This window comes from Arachis stenosperma, chromosome 3 (genome assembly GCF_014773155.1).
Source record: "Arachis stenosperma cultivar V10309 chromosome 3, arast.V10309.gnm1.PFL2, whole genome shotgun sequence".
In the NCBI taxonomy this organism is placed as follows: Eukaryota; Viridiplantae; Streptophyta; class Magnoliopsida; order Fabales; family Fabaceae; genus Arachis; species Arachis stenosperma.
In genome coordinates, this window is record NC_080379.1 from 88,935,524 (window position 1) to 88,952,192 (window position 16,669).

Genomic DNA, 16,669 nt, shown 5'->3' on the forward strand with positions numbered 1-16,669 from the left:
CCATTCTAAGATATCACTTGTTCCTCAACTTGATGAATGTGATGATCCGTGACACTCATCATCATTCTCACCTATGAACGTGTGCCTGACAACCACCTCCATTCTACCTTAGATTGAGTGGATATCTCTTGGATTCCTTAATCAGAATCTTCGTGGTATAAGCTAGAATCCATTGGCGGCCATTCTTGAGAATCCGGAAGGTCTAAACCTTGTCTTTGGTATTCTGAGTAGGATTCAGGGATTAAATGAATGTGACGAGCTTCAAACTCGCAATTGTAGGGCGTTAGTGACAGCCGTAAAAGAATCACTGGATTCTATTCTAACATGATCGAGAACCGACAGATGAATAGTCGTGCTGTGACAGAGCGCGTTGAACATTTTCACTGAGAGGATGGGAGGTAGCCATTGACAACGGTGAAACCCTACATACAGCTTGCCATGGAAGGAGCCTTGCGTGCATGAAGAAGAAGACAGTAGGAAAGCAGAGATTCAGAAGATAGAGCATCTCCAAAATCTCAACCTGTTCTCCATTACTGCAAAACAAGTATTTATTTCATGTTCTTTTACTTTTCACAATTAAACCTGAGAATTATTGATATCCTGACTAAGAGTTACAAGATAACCATAGCTTGCTTCAAGCCAACAATCTCCGTGGGATCGACCCTTACTCACGTAAGGTATTACTTGGACGACCCAGTGCACTTGCTGGTTAGTTGTGTGGAATTGCAAAAGTGTGATTGCAATTTCCTGCCCCATGTTTTTTGCGCCGTTGCCGGGGATTGTTCGAGTTTGGACAACTGACGGTTTATGTTTTTGCTTAGATTAGGAATATTTTATTTTTGTTGGTTTAGAGTCTTTTATTTGAGTTTAGTTTCATATTTTAAGTTTGGTGTCAATTGCATAGTCTTAGTTGCTTCTTGATCTTTAAAAATTCTAAGTTTGGTGTCTTCTTTGTGTTTTCTTTTAAATTTTAAAAAATTTCTGTTTGATTTTCTAAAAATTTTATGTTTGGTGTATTTTGTGCTTTTATTCACTTAAAATTTTTTAAAAAAAAATTTGTTCATGGTGTTCATCTTGATCTTCAAAGTGTTCTTGGTGTTCATCTTGACATTCAAAGTTTTCTTGTTTGTTCTCTTTGTTTTGATCTAAAATTTCTAAGTTTAGTGTCGTTTTGTAGTTTTTCTCTTTCCTCATTAAAATTTAAAAATCAAAAAAATATCTTTTCCTTATTTTACTCATAATTTTCAAAATTTTGCATTAAATTAGTCAAAGATTTTCAAAATCATATCTTTTTTTTAGTCAAGTCAAAATTCTAATTTCAAAAATTGATCTTTTCAAATCTTTTTCAAAAATCAAATCTTTTTAATTTCTTCAATCATATCTTTTCAATCATTTTTTTTAATTGCAATCATATCTTCTCAATCATATCTTTTTCAAAATAATTTTCAATCATATCTTTTTAAATGCTAATTCCAAAATCTTTTTAATTAATTAACTAATTTAGTTTTTAATTTGCTTTGATTTTATTTTCTTTTAGTTTTCGAAATTTTACTTTATGTTCCATTTATTTTATTTTATTAATTTCGGTCACTTTTAATTAAATAAAATAAAAAATAAAAAAATAAAAATATAATTTACTTGCAATCCACATCATCTTCCTTTCTCCAGCATGGAGCTAAGTGGAATTGAGCAGTCCAGAAGGACTCTGGGGTCATATGCTAACCCCATTACAGCTGCATATGGGAGTAGCATCTGTATACCTCCCATCAAAGCAAGCAGTTTTGAGCTAAATCCTCAACTCATTATCATGGTGAAGCAAAATTGCCAGTATTCCGGTCTTCCACAGGAAGAACCTACTGAGTTTCTGGCACAGTTCTTACAAATTGCTGACACAGTACGTGATAAAGAAGTAGATCAGGATGTCTACAGATTATTACTGTTTCCATTTGCTGTAAAAGATCAAGCTAAGAGTTGGTTAAATAACCAACCCACAGCAAGCATAAAAACATGGAGACAGTTATCAGACAAATTCCTGAATCAATTTTACCCTCCAAAAAGGATGACACAGCTGAGGCTAGACATCCAAGGCTTTAAACAAAAGGATAATGAATCCCTTTATAATGTCTAGGAGAGGTACAGAGGTATGCTAAGGAAATGCCCCTCTGAAATGTTTTCAGAGTTGGTACAGTTAGACATCTTTTACTATGGGCTTACAGAAAAAGCTTAGATGTCTTTAGACCACTCAGCTGGTGGATCTATACACATGAAAAAGACGATTGAAGAGGCTCAAGAACTCGTAGATACTGTTGCTAGAAATCAACATTTGTACTCTAGCAGTGAGTCCTACATAAAGGAAGAGGCCAGGGCAGTAATTACTGATCCTAATCCTCAAGAATAGATTATTGAGTTTAATCAACAATTTCTCCTTATGCAAAACAATTAGCAGAATTTAAAGAGATGCTCCAAGACACTAAAAATGCTAACAAGAACATGGAAGAACAATTGAATCAGACCAGGCAGCAACTATCTAAACAGATAACAGAAGAATGCCAAGTTGTTAAATTAAGGAGTGGGAAGACATTGAATGTATCAACTCAAAGCAGCAGAAAGCTAAGAAAGGAACAACTGACAGAGGATGACCAACCAACTACCCAAAATCCCTCTGAGGATAGTAAGAGCCCAGAGAGGAATGATTCTGGCATTCAAACGCCAGAAAAGGGTAAGAAAGTGGCGTTAAACGCCCAATGGGTAGCCAATTCTGGCATTTAAACGCCAGAAAAGGGTTGCAATCTGGCGTTAAATGCCCAAAAATCACCCAATCCTGGCGTTTAAATGCCACAAAGGGGTCAGACACTTGCAAGTGCTGATAACAACCCCCTTAAGCAGGCTTCTCCAACCACTTCTGTAGGAAATAAACCTGCAGCAACTAAGGTTGAAGAGTATAAAGCCAAGATGCCTTATCCTCAGAAACTCTGCCAAGCGGAACAAGACAAACAATTTGCCCGCTTTGCAGACTATCTCAGGACTCTTGAAATAAAGATTCCGTTTGCAGAGGCACTTGAGCAAATACCCTCTTATGCTAAGTTCTTGAAAGAGATCTTAAGTCATAAGAAGGATTGGAGAGAAACTAAAAAAGTTTTTCTCACTGAAGAATACAGTGCAGTCATTTTAAAGAGCTTACCAGAGAAGCTTAAAGATCCTGGAAGCTTTATGATACCATGCACATTAGAGGGTACTTGTACCAAGAAAGCTCTATATGATCTTGGGGCAAGTATTAACCTAATACCTGCATCCACTATCAGAAAGCTTGGCTTGGCTGAAGACGTCAAACCAACCCAAATATGCCTCCAACTTGCTGATGGCTCCATTAAATATCCATCAGGTGTAATTGAGGACATGATTGTCAAGGTTGGGCCATTTGCCTTTCCCACTGACTTTGTAGTGCTGGAAATGGAGGAGCACAAGAGTGCAACTCTCATTCTAGGAAGACCTTTCCTAGCAACTGGACGAACCCTCATTGATGTCCAAAAAGGGGAATTGACCCTAAGAGTCAATGAGGATGAGTTTAAGTTGAATGTTGTCAGAGCTATGCAGCATTAGACACCCCAAATGACTGCATGAGCGCTGATATCATTGACTATTTGGTGGAGGAGGTCAATATGACTGAAAGTCTCGAATCAGAACTAAAGGACATCTTTAAAGATGTTCAGCCTGAGGAATCAGAGGAAATAAAAGAACCTCTAAAAATCCCTCAGGAAGAGAATAAGCCTCCTAAACCCGAGCTCAAACCACTACCACCATCCCTGAAATATGCTTTTCTGGAAGAGGGTGACACTTTTCCAGTGATCATAAGCTCTGCTTTAAATCCACAGGAAGAGAAAGCACTAATTGAAGTGCTAAGGACACACAAGACAGCTCTTGGGTGGTCCAAAGGTGATCTTAAGGGCATTAGCCCAGCAAGATGCATGCACAAGATCCTATTGGAGGAAGATGTTAAGCCAGTGGTTCAACCACAGAGGCGGCTAAATCCAGCCATGAAGGAGGTGGTACAGAAAGAGGTCACTAAGTTACTAGAGGCTGGGATTATTTATCCTATTTCTGATAGCCCCTGGGTGAGCCCTGTCCACGTTGTCCCCAAGAAGGGAAGCATGACAGTGGTTCATAATGAAAATGAACTAGTTCCTACAAGAACAGTTACAGGGTGGCGTATGTGTATTGACTACAGAAGGCTCAATACAGCCACCAGGAAGGATCATTTTCCTTTACCATTCATAGACCAGATGCTAGAGAGACTAGCATGTCATGAATATTATTGCTTTTTGGATGGCTATTCAGGTTACAACCAAATTGCAGTAGATCCTCAGGACCAAGAGAAAACAGCATTCACATGTCCTTCTGGAGTGTTTGCCTACAGAAGGATGCCTTTTGGTCTGTGTAATGCACCTGCAACCTTTCAGAGGTGCATGCTCTCTATCTTCTCAGATATGGTAGAGAAATTTCTGGAAGTCTTCATGGATGACTTTTCAGTATTTGGAGACTCAATCAGCTCCTGCCTTAACCATCTAGCACTTGTTCTGAAAAGATGTCAAGAGACCAACCTAGTTTTAAACTGGGAAAAATGTCACTTTATGGTGACTGAAGGGATTGTCCTTGGGCATAAAATTTCAAACAAGGGAATAGAGGTGGATCAAGCTAAAGTTGAAGTAATTGAAAAATTACCACCACCTACCAATGTTAAGGCAATCAGAAGCTTTCTGGGGCATGCAGGATTCTACAGAAGGTTTATAAAGGATTTTTCAAAAATTGCAAAACCTCTGAGTAATCTACTAGCTGCAGACACGACATTTATCTTTGATAAGGAGTGTCTGCAGGCGTTTGACCTTCTGAAAGCTAAGCTGGTCACAGCACCAGTTATCTCTACACTAGACTGGACACTGCCATTCGAACTAATGTGTGATGCCAGTGACCACGCCATTGGTGCAGTATTGGGACAGAGGCACAATAAGCAACTACATGTCATTTATTATGGCAGCCGTATTCTAAATGATGCACAGAAGAACTACACAACCACAGAAAAGGAGTTACTTGCAATGGTTTATGCCATTGACAATTTCAGATCTTATTTAGTAGGATCAAAAGTGATTGTGTACACTGACCATACTGCTCTTAAATATTTACTCACAAAGTAGGATTCAAAACCCAGGCTCATAAGATGGGTGTTGCTTCTGCAAGAGTTTGATATAGAAATAAGAGACAGAAAGGGGACAGAGAATCAAGTAGCTGATCACCTGTCCCGAATAGAACCAGTAGCAGGAGCATCCCTCCCTCCTACTGAGATCTCTGAAACCTTTCCGGATGAGCAATTGTTTGTTATTCAGGAAGCGCCGTGGCTTGCAGACATTGTAAACCATAAGACTCAAGGTTCTCCTTCTACCACCATGGAGAGGAAGCATGAAAAGTTTCTCTCAATACAGAGTCAAACAAAACCCCCACATTCAAACTCTAAGTTTGGTGTTGGGAGGCTACAACCAAACTCCAAGTTTGGTGTTGAGAGGCCACAACCAAACTCTAAGTTTGGTGTTGAAAGGCCCCAATCATGCTCTGAGTATCTGTAAGGCTCCATGAGAGCCCACTGTCAAGCTACTGACATTAAAGAAGCGCTTGTAGGGAGGCAACCCAATTTTATCTATTTATTTTCCATTGTTATTTCATGTTTTCTGTAGGTTGATGATCATGTGAAGTCACAAAAACAATTGAAAAAGCAAAAACAGAATGAAAAACAACACACCCTGGAGGAGAAACTTGTTGGCGTTTAAACGCTAGTAAGGGTAGCAGAATGGGCGTTAAACGCCCAGTCTGGCACCATTCTGGGCGTTTAACGTGAGAAATGGGCACCAGACTGGCGTTTAACTCAAGAAAAGGGTAAGAAGCTAGCATTAAACGCCAGAAATGGGCAGCAGCCTGGCGTTTAACGCCAGGATTGGCAGCAAGGGGCGTTTTGCACGTCACATTGTGCAGGGATGAGAAATCCTTGACACCTCATGATCTGTGGACCCCACAGGATCCCACCTATCTCACCTCTTCTTCTCTCCTTTTCACACCCTTCCATAACACTCTTCCTCAAAATAACCTAACCCAATCACCTCCAGTACCCCTCCAAAACCATCATACAAACCACCTACACCCACCCACCCAAATTCAAACCATCACTCCTTCCTTTTCCCACATCATAACCACATAAAACTCCCCTTGACCGAACCATTCACACCTCTCCATCTCATCTATTTTCTTCTTCTTCTACTCCCACTTCTTTTTTTTTTGCTCGAGGACGAGCAAACCTTCTAAGTTTGGTGTGGTAAAAGCGTTGCTTTTTGTTTTTTCATAACCATGTATGACACTTAAGGCCAGAGAAACCTCTAGAAAGAGGAAAGGGAAGGCAAAAGCTTCCACCTCTGAGTCTGGGAGATGGAGAGATTCATCTCAAAAGCTCATCACTAAAAAAAAGATGGAGCACCAAGAGCATTCCATCATCCACCATGAGATTAGAAAAGATCAAAAAGCTATGTGGGAAGAACAACAAAGACAAGGAAGAGACATAGACGAGCTCAAAAGCACTCCATAAGATCTTCAAGAGGAAGAGCAAGCCGCCATCACTAAGGTGGACCCGTTCTTTAATTTCCTTGTTCTTTATTTTCTGTTTTTCAAATTTTTATGCTTTATGTTTATCTATGTTTGTGTCTTTATTACATGATCATTAGTATCTTAGTGTCTATGCCTTAAAGTTATAAATGTCCTATGAATCCATCACCTTTCTTAGATGAAAAATGTTTTTAATCACAAAAGAACAAGAAGTACAGGATTTTGAATTCATCTTTGAAACTAGTTGAATTAGTTTGATGTGGTGACAATACTTTTTGTTTTCTAAATGAATGCTTGAACAGTGCATATGTCTTTTGAATTTGTTGTTTTAAGAATGTTAAAATTGTTGGCTCTTGAAAGAATGATGGAAAAGGAGAAATGTTATGGAGGATCTGAAAAATCATCAAATTGATTCATGAAGCAAGAAAAAGCAGTGAATACAAAAAAAAGAAAGAAAAAAAAGAAAAAAAAAGAAAAAAAAAGAGAAAAAAAAGAAAAAGTAAGCAGAAAAAGCCAATAGCCCTTTAAACCAAAAGGCAAGGGTAAAAATAAAAAGGATCCAAGGCTTTGAGCATCAGTGGATAGGAGGGCCTACAAGAATAATATCCTGGCCTAAGCGGCTAAACCAAGCTGTCCCTAACCATGTGCTTGTGGCGTGAAGGTGTCAAGTGAAAACTTGAGACTGAGCGGTTAAAGTCGTGATCCAAAGCAAAAAGAGTGTGCTTAAGAACCCTAGACACCTCTAATTGGGAACTCTAGCAAAGCTGAGTCACAATCTAAAAAGGTTCACCCAGTTATGTGTCTGTGGCATGTATGTATCCGGTGGTAATACTGGAAAACAGAGTGCTTTGGTCCACGGCCAAGACTCATAAAGTAGCTGTGTTCAAGAATCAACATACTATACTAGGAGAATCAATAACACTATCTGAATTCTGAGTTCCTATGGATGTCAGTCATTCTAAACTTCAAAGGATAAAGTGAGATGCCAAAACTATTCAGAGGCAAAAAGCTACTAGTCCCGCTCATCTAATCGGAGCTAAGTTTCACTGATAATTTGGAATTTATAGTATATTCTCTTCTTTTTATCCTGTTTGATTTTCAGTTGCTTGGAGACAAGCAACAATTTAAGTTTGGTCTTGTGCTGAGCGGATAATTTATACGGTTTTTGGCATTATTTTTAGTATATTTTTAATATGTTTTACTTAGTTTTTATTATGTTTTTATTAGTTTTTAATTAAAAATGACATTTCTGGACTTTACTATGATTTTGTGTGTTTTTCTGTGATTTCAGGTATTTTCTGTCTGAAATTGAGGAACCTGAGCAAAAATCTGATTTAGAGGCTGAAAAAAGACTGCAGATGCTGTTGGATTCTAACCTCCCTGCACTTGAAGTGGATTTTCTGGAGCTACAGAAGCCCAATTGGCGCGCTCTCACTTGTATTGGAAAGTAGACATCCTGGGCTTTCTAGCAATATATAATAGTCCATACTTTGTCCAAGAATTGATGGCTCAAACCGGCGTTCCAAATCAGCTTCAGAATTCCCAGCGTTTAACGCCGGAACTGGCACAAAAGTTGGAGTTAAACGCCCAAACTGGCACAAAAGCTGGCGTTTAACTCCAGGAAAAGTCTCTACACATGAAAGCTTCAATGCTCAGCCCAAGCACACACCAAGTGGACCCCGAAAGTGGATTTTTACGTCATTTACTCATTTCTGTATATCCTAGGTTACTAGTTCACTATAAATAGGATCTTTTGACATTGTATCTTTACCTCATGATACTTTACACGTTTCATATTGTACCTTTTACGGCATGAGTCTCTAAACCCCATGGTTGGGGGTAAGGAGCTCTGTTGTGTCTTGATGGATTAATGCAATTACTACTGTTTTTCATTCAATCACGCTTGCTTCCATTCTAAGGTATCAATTGTTCCTCAACTTGATGAATGTGATGATCCGTGACACTCATCATCATTCTCACCTATGAATGTGTGCCTGACAACAACCTCCGTTCTACCTTAGATTGAGTGGATATCTCTTGGATTCCTTAATCAGAATCTTCGTGGTATAAGCTAGAATCCATTGGCGGCCATTCTTGAGAATCCGAAAAGTCTAAACCTTGTCTGTGGTATTCTGAGTAAGATTCAGGGATTGAATGACTGTGACGAGCTTCAAACTCGCAATTGTGGGGCGTTAGTGACAAACGCAAAAGAATCACTGGATTCTATTCTAACATGATCGAGAACCGACAGATGAATAGCCGTGCTGTGACAGAGCGCGTTGAACATTTTCACTGAGAGGATGGGAGGTAGCCATTGACAACGGTTAAACCCTACATATAGCTTGCCATGGAAGGAGCCTTGCATGCATGAAGAAGAAGACAGTAGGAAAGCAGAGATTCAGAAGATAGAGCATCTCCAAAACCTCAACCTGTTCTCCATTACTGCAAAACAAGTATTTATTTCATGTTCTTTTACTTTTCACAATTAAACCTGAGAATTATTGATATCCTGACTAAGAGTTACAAGATAACCATAGCTTGCTTCAAGCCGACAATCTCCGTGGGATCGACCCTTACTCACGTAAGGTATTACTTGGACGACCCAGTACACTTGCTGGTTAGTTGTGCGGAATTGCAAAAGTGTGATTGCAATTTCGTGCACCACTTCCCTATTGGCAATACCCATCACAAGAGTCCTTTGACTTGTGGGGCAAACCACTGCAAGAGTCCTTTGACTTGCGTGACGGCACTAGCAATCCATTGCAAGAGTCCTTTGACTTGCACTATGGAGCTAGTATGCCGAACACACTCACTGTAAGAGTCCTTTGACTTACAGGAGCATATGCTAGTTATGTGTTCTCTCAATACCTCTGTATGAGTCCTCTAACTTACAGAATAGCATTATAGCTAAGTATCCCGGGAAAGCACTCTCAGTGGTCGTACCACCATCTATCTGACTGCCTCAGTGCAGCAGATGATCATACAAATAACTCTAGGTTGCCTTAACGCAACAAATGACCTTTCAACAGGCCTTCTGCTTGTTCTCTAATCTCTTTATCATATTACTCTTTTCTCTTTGTCTCTTTACTTTGCTTTGATTACTCTTTTCTCTTTGTCTCTTTACTCTGCTCTAGTTTTCTCTGATTAACATATGTATTTAAAGCTTATGTAAATTTCAGTATGAATAGTTAGCCTGTCCCAAGTATAGGTTCATTAAGTCTATACTAAAACAGTTTAATTTTTCATATAATACTTGACCCTAGGTGCAACTAAGAACTAACTATGTTGCTCATAGTTCGTTCTTTAGTTTCTGTTGTTTTCTATCATTAAAACTTTACAGACTTTTTCTACGATTTTTATCTTTTCTTCAACCTTTTATCTTTCCTTTGTATTTGCCTCACTAATATGTTATTGCCTCTCCCTAGGTGTTTTATCAAGGTAATTATGAGATTCAACGCTTAAAGTTGTCTTTCTAAAGCTTTTATGAAAAACTGCATTTTCCGTATTATTTTATTTTTTTATTAAAATCTTTTTTTATTAAATGTTATTATTTAATATTTTATTATTATTTCTTGTTTTATTATTAAATTTTCGAAAATTAACTTACCTTTTACTTTTAACTTTAAAATTTACTTTTTACCACCCGTAACTTTTAATTTTTCTACTTTAACCACCCTAACTTTTGGAAATTATAAAATAACCCCTTAAACACCAAAATAATTACAACCTTGCCCTTTATAAGATCTAAAGGTTTTTCTTCAATGTTCTTCATTACACTCAAAGTGTTCTTCGTCTTCTTAGTAAATTTTTCAGATTCTTTCTTTATTTTTACCCGTTTTTCAATCTTTTCAGCAACCGATTTTTACCATAATTCAAAATAAAATTGCAGCCACCAAAGCCCCTTGTTTCCTACTATATTTCAACACAAATTCAACCCCAATTTGAGTCCTAGGGTTCAAAATTCCAGCAGCCACAAGAACATGCATTCATAGCTTGAATATCATGAAATTTCATCAAAATTTCACCAAAATTTCATCAAGAATCACTCATATAAACAATTAATTTCAAGCATAACCAAACCATATCATAATCACACAACTCAAACACAATTAAAGTAGATTGATTTTACCAAACCCTACCTTGATTTTCTGCTCCAAATCCAGTTACTCTTTGAAGTGTTCTTAAAGCACTTTTCCCTCCTAAAACACATCAAGAACAACTTTGAATCCATAAAACGTCAACTGACCAAACCTTAATCAACATGTTAGGAAGGGATTAATCACCTTAAACATCTTGGGAATTGAAGATTCTTGGCTCAAAAGTCAAGCGAAACAAGATATCTAAGGAAGAACATCAAGAAAACTCATGTTTAGCATGGTTTTCCTTGAAAACCAAATTGAAGAGTGGTGCTCTTAGACATGAATCACACTTTGTCACAACTCCGTACAACTAACCAGCAAGTGTACTGGGTCGTCCAAGTAATACCTTACGTGAGTAAGGGTCGATCCCACAGAGATTGTTGGTATGAAGCAAGCAATGGTCATCTTGTAAATCCCAGTCAGGTGGATTCAACTATATTAAGAGATTATTGGATTTTCGAATGATAATAATAAATTAAATAGAAAATAAAGATAAAGTTACTCATGTAATCCAATGGTGGGAATTTCAGATAAATGCGTGGAGGTGCTTGTCCCTGTTGGATCTCTGGTTTCATATTGTCTTCTTTCAATCCTTCTTACTCCTTTCCATGGCAAGCTATATGTAGGGCATCACCGTTGTCAATGGCTACATCCCATCCTCTCAGTGAAAATGGTCCAAATGCTCTATCACAGCACGGCTAATCATCTGTCGGTTCTCGATCATGTTGGAATAGAATCCCATGATTATTTTGCGTTTGTCATCACGCCCAGCAATCGCGAGTTTGAAGCTCATCACAGTCATTCAATCCCGGAATCCTACTTGGAATACCACAGACAAGGTTAGACTTTCCGGCTTCCCATGAATGCCGCCATCAATTCTAGCTTATACCATGAAGATTCTGATTAAGGAATCCAAGAGATATGCGCCCGGTCTAAGGTAGAACGGAAGTAGTTGTCAGTCACGCGTTTATAGGTGAGAATGATGATGAGTGTCATGGATCATCACATTCATCATGTTGAAGTGCAACGAATATCTTAGAATAAGAACAAGTGGAATTGAATAGAAAATGGTAGTAATTGCATTAAAACTCGAGGTACAGCAGAGCTCCACACCCTTAATCTATGGTCTGTAGAAACTCCACCGTTGAAAATACATAAGTGATGAAGGTCCAGGCATGGCCGAATGGCTAGCCTCCAAAACGTGATCATAGGATCAAAAATACAATCCAGGATGAGAATACAATAGTAAAATGTCCTATTTATAATAAACTAGCTACTTAGGGCTTACAGAAGTAAGTAATTGATGCAGAAATCGACTTCCAGGGCCCACTTGGTGTGTCCTTGGGCTGAGCTTGATCTATACAGGAGCTGAGGCTTCTCTTGGAGTTGAACGCCAAGTTGTAACATGTTTTGGGCGTTCAACTCTGGTCGTGACTTGTTTCTAGCGTTTGACTCTAGAATGCAGCATGGAACTGGCGTTGAGCGCCAGTTTACGTCATCGAATTACGAATAAAGTATAGACTATTATATATTGATGGAAAGCTCTGGATGTCTACTTTCCAACGCCGTTGAGAGCGCGCCATTTGAAGTTCTGTAGCTCTAGAACATCTATTTTGAGTGCAGGGAGGTCAGATTCCAACAGCATCAGCAGTCCTTTGTCAGCCTCCTATCAGAGTTTTGGATTCTCTTCTGTATTGCTTGGGAGAGTACTAGGAGGAGTTTCAGTTACTTTCTTACTCAGCTAGCCCACTTGTGCCTCCAAATTTCTGATGGAGGACCTTGTTTCACTCATGAAACTTAAGGTGGCCTTAGACAGATCAGAGACTATATTTGCTAAATTAGAGGAGCTCTGCTCAGAATTCTCTATCTGTTGTTGAGAAGATGATGGAAAAGACTTGCTATTGCTAAACCTATTTCTTCCACCATTATTAAAGCCTTGTTGAGACTTTTGTTGATCCTTCCATGAGAAATTTGGATGATTTCTGATGACAAGTCATCATATACCTATTTTTCTATGCTTTTTCATACAAGAAATTGATAAATTGTGCTTAAATATTGAATGCTTTTATACTTAATTTGTATATTTCCTTGATCTTTTAATTTTATAAATCTTGTAGAAAATAAGAAGAAAAAGAAGCAAAAAAGCACAAAAAAGGAGAAAAAAAGAGCTTTGGGACACACTTTAAAGTTGGAGCACACTTTGGAGCCTTAGGCCACGCTTTTAAAAGCGTGGCCCATGACCAAATCAAAGAAGAAAGCAACCAGCACGCACACTGCCCTGCCCTTGCCATGGGAAGGGCAATATCGTGGTGCAAAGTGAGGTTGGAAGCAAGAATTTTCGCTAAGGTAAAATCTGGGCGCTCACAGCATGACCATGCCTCCTTCAAAGGGCTATAACTTGAGCTACAGACGTCCAATTGATGTGCTTCTAATTGCGTTGGAAAGCAGACATTCAGAGCTTTCCAACGATATATAGCAATTCATATTTGGCGCACAATTGAGGCATGAGTGAAAGGCATCTTTAAGGGCCAAAAATAAGCGAAAATAAACCAAAGTGCTTCCACCAAGGTTCGAAGCTGGAGCCTCACTCCAAAGCAAGTAGCGCTCATTTTTCTGCTCTGCCCTCTTGGAGAGCAGGGCAATGTCGTGCTCTCTTCATGAAGAATCAAGGAAAATTGCTCCCCCAAATGCTTTCACCAAGGATCGAACACGGCACCATGAGGAATCAAAGAAACTAAGCCTTACTTTGGTACCAAGAAAATCAAGGAAAAAGTGTAGCGTGTGCATTGCCAGAGTTTCGAACACGGGACTTCAATTTGGAAACATTGCCCTGCCCTCCGCAAGGGCAGGGCAGCATTTTGTTGTGGCACGGTCAGCGCACCATTCTGGCGCACCAAGGGCAGGGCAGCATCCTGCAGCACCAACACGCACGCACCAAGGCACCAATGGCCGCACGCATCATTTTCTGCTCTGCCCTCCACAAGGGCAGGGCAGCCTCCTGGGAGCAACATGGGCCAAAATTCAACCAAAATTTCATTTAAATTCAATTCCTCTCCAAATTGAATCAAGGCCAACCAAACCAATTTCTCCTCAAATCCAAAGTAAGCAAAGCAAACATCATCACTCAAAGGCACATGGATCAATTAAATTAGGATTTTCATTTTTGTAATTTATTTTAATTTCATTTTCATTTTTCATTTTGTAAAGCCTATATAAAGGCATCAATTCCATCTCACTAAGGGGGAGGTTGGCTCTAATAGGAGCTCAATTAGAAAAAGGCTTGCTCCATTAGGGAGGAGTAGTAGTAGAGAGCTCTCTCTTTAGTCTTTCTCTCGTTTTGAACTTTTGGATTGAGGTTGGAGGAATTCTGTTCCAATCTTTGATCTGAAATCCATGCTTTGTTCTTCTGCATAATTCAAGGAATTTTGATTTAAATCAAGGCTCTCTTTACTGCTTCCATCTCTATTTCTTCTTCAATCTATTTGCTGTTGGATCAAGGAAGGGAGTGAGATCTAGACTTGTTTTCTAGTCTCTTTGATTCCTTGAGATCTTCAATTTTATTTTGCAATTGAGTTGAGTTCTTGGCTGCTCTTCTGTTTTTACTGTTCCATTGGCTTTCAATTTACTTTCAAGCAATTTAATTCTTCTGCACTTGTTCTTTATTTTACATTTCTGTTCATGATCCCAAATTACTTTCCTGCAAGTTAATCTCCCTGCAATTGTTCTACGCTTTGCTTTACTGCTCTCTTTAATTTCCAGCAACCAACCCCCTTTACTTTTCATGCAATTTACATTTCTTGCAATTTAAGTCTCAGTTATTTTACTTTCTTGTTATTTAAGTTACTTGCAATTTTACTTTCTGCAACTTTAAATTTCCTGTCATTTACAATTCTGTTGGCTACATTTCATCCAATATCCCTTCACTGTTAGCTTGACTAAACTAATCACCCACTAAAGTTGCTTGATCCATCAATCCCTGTGGGATCGACCTCACTCTAAGTGAGTTATTACTACTTGATGCGACCCGGTATACTTGCCGGTTGGATATGTGTGTTGGAAATTCGTTTTTCCACAAAAACACCATCAATTTCTCCATGATGAATTATAGGTGTTTCCATAAGGTTCACCCATGTAATTTACTTCTGCCATTGCAGGGTTCTCAGGATCATAAGCTTCTTCTTCAAAAGATGCCTCTTTAGTACTGTTGGATGCATTTTGCCATCCATTCAGACTTTGAGAAATCATGTTGACTTGTTGAGTCAACACTTTGTTCTGAGCCAATATGGCATTCAGAGCATCAATTTCAAGAACTCCCTTCCTCTAAGGCGTCCCATTATTCACATAATTCCTCTCAGAAGTGTACATGAATTGGTTATTTGCAACCATGTCAATAAGTTCTTGAGCTTCTACAGGCATTTTCTTTAGGTGAATGGATCCACCTGTAGAATGGTCCAATGACATTTTGGAAAACTCAGATAGACCATAATAGAATATATCTAATATGGTCCATTCTGAAAACATGTCAGAAGGGCACTTTTTGGTCATCTGCTTGTATCTTTCCCAAGCTTCATAGAGGGATTCACCATCTTTTTGCTTGAAGGTCTGAACATCCACTCTAAGCTTGCTCAGCTTTTGAGGAGGAAAGAATTTATCCAAGAAGGCCGTGACCAGCTTATCCCAGGAGTCTAGGCTATCTTTAGGTTGTGAGTCCAACCATGTTCTAGCTCTGTCTCTTACAGCAAAAAGGAAAAGCATGAGCCTGTAGACTTCAGGATCTACTCCATTCGTCTTAATAGTCTAACAAATCTGCAAGAACTCAGTTAAAAACTAGTAAGGATCTTTAGATGAAAGTCCATGAAACTTGCAGTTCTGTTGCATTAAAGCAACTAATTGAGGTTTCAGCTCAAAATTGTTTGCTCCAATGGCAGGAATTGAGATGCTTCTTCCATCAAACTTGGACGTGGGTTTAGTAAAATCACCAAGCATCCTCCTTGCATTATTGTTGTTGGGTTCGGCTGCCATCTCCTTCTATTGTTCGAAAATTTCAGAAAGGTTGCCTCTGGATTGTTGTAATTTAGCTTCTCTTAGTTTCTTCTTCAGAGTCCTTTCAGATTCAGGATCAGCTTCAACAAGAGTGGTTTTTTTCTTGTTCCTGCTCATATGAAAGAGAAAAGAACAAGAAAAGAAGAGGAATCCTCTATGTCAGAGTAAAGAGGATCCTTATTATTAGTAGAAGAAGAAAAGAATAAAGAAAAGAGGTGAAGAGAAGTGTTAGTAAATAAATAAATAAATAGAAGAAGATGAGAGAGAGAATTCGAAAATTAATTTTAAAAAGGAGTTAGCGATTTTCGAAAATTAAAGATGAGATAGAATTAAAATTAAAATTTAAAACAATCAATTAATTTAAAAAGAATTTTGAGAAAGGGATGAGATATTTTCGAAAATTAGAGAGGGAGAAGTAGTTAGGTGGTTTTGAAAAAGATAAGAAACAAACAAAAAGTTAATTAGTTAGTTGAAAAAGATATTAAAATCAAATTTGAAAAGATAAGAAGATAAGAGGTTAGATAAGATATTTTAAAATCAAATTTTTGAAAAAGATAAAATTTTGAAAAAGATATGATATAAAAAATATGATAAAAAGATATAAAAAAAAGATATGATTTTTAAGAAAAAGATATTTTGAAAAAGATTAAATTTTTAAAATTAAAATTAATTACTTAACTAACAAGAAACTAAAAGATATGATTCTAGAATTTAAAGATTGAACATTTCTTAACAAGAAAGTAACAAACTTCAAATTTTTGAATCAATCACATTAATTGTTAGTGTAATTTCGAAAATTTGAAATAAAATTAAGAAAAAGATTTTGAAAATAATTTTAAAATTTTCGA

General features: G+C 38.0%; 1 non-coding gene across 1 annotated transcript; it reads left to right on the forward strand.

Annotated features, from left to right (window-relative positions):
* The first annotated feature begins 15,297 nt into the window (after positions 1-15,297).
* On the forward strand, positions 15,298-15,401 carry LOC130971602 (small nucleolar RNA R71). The gene has a single exon (XR_009082813.1). It is a non-coding gene; the product is annotated as a small nucleolar RNA R71 (small nucleolar RNA).
* Positions 15,402-16,669: the final 1,268 nt, after the last annotated feature.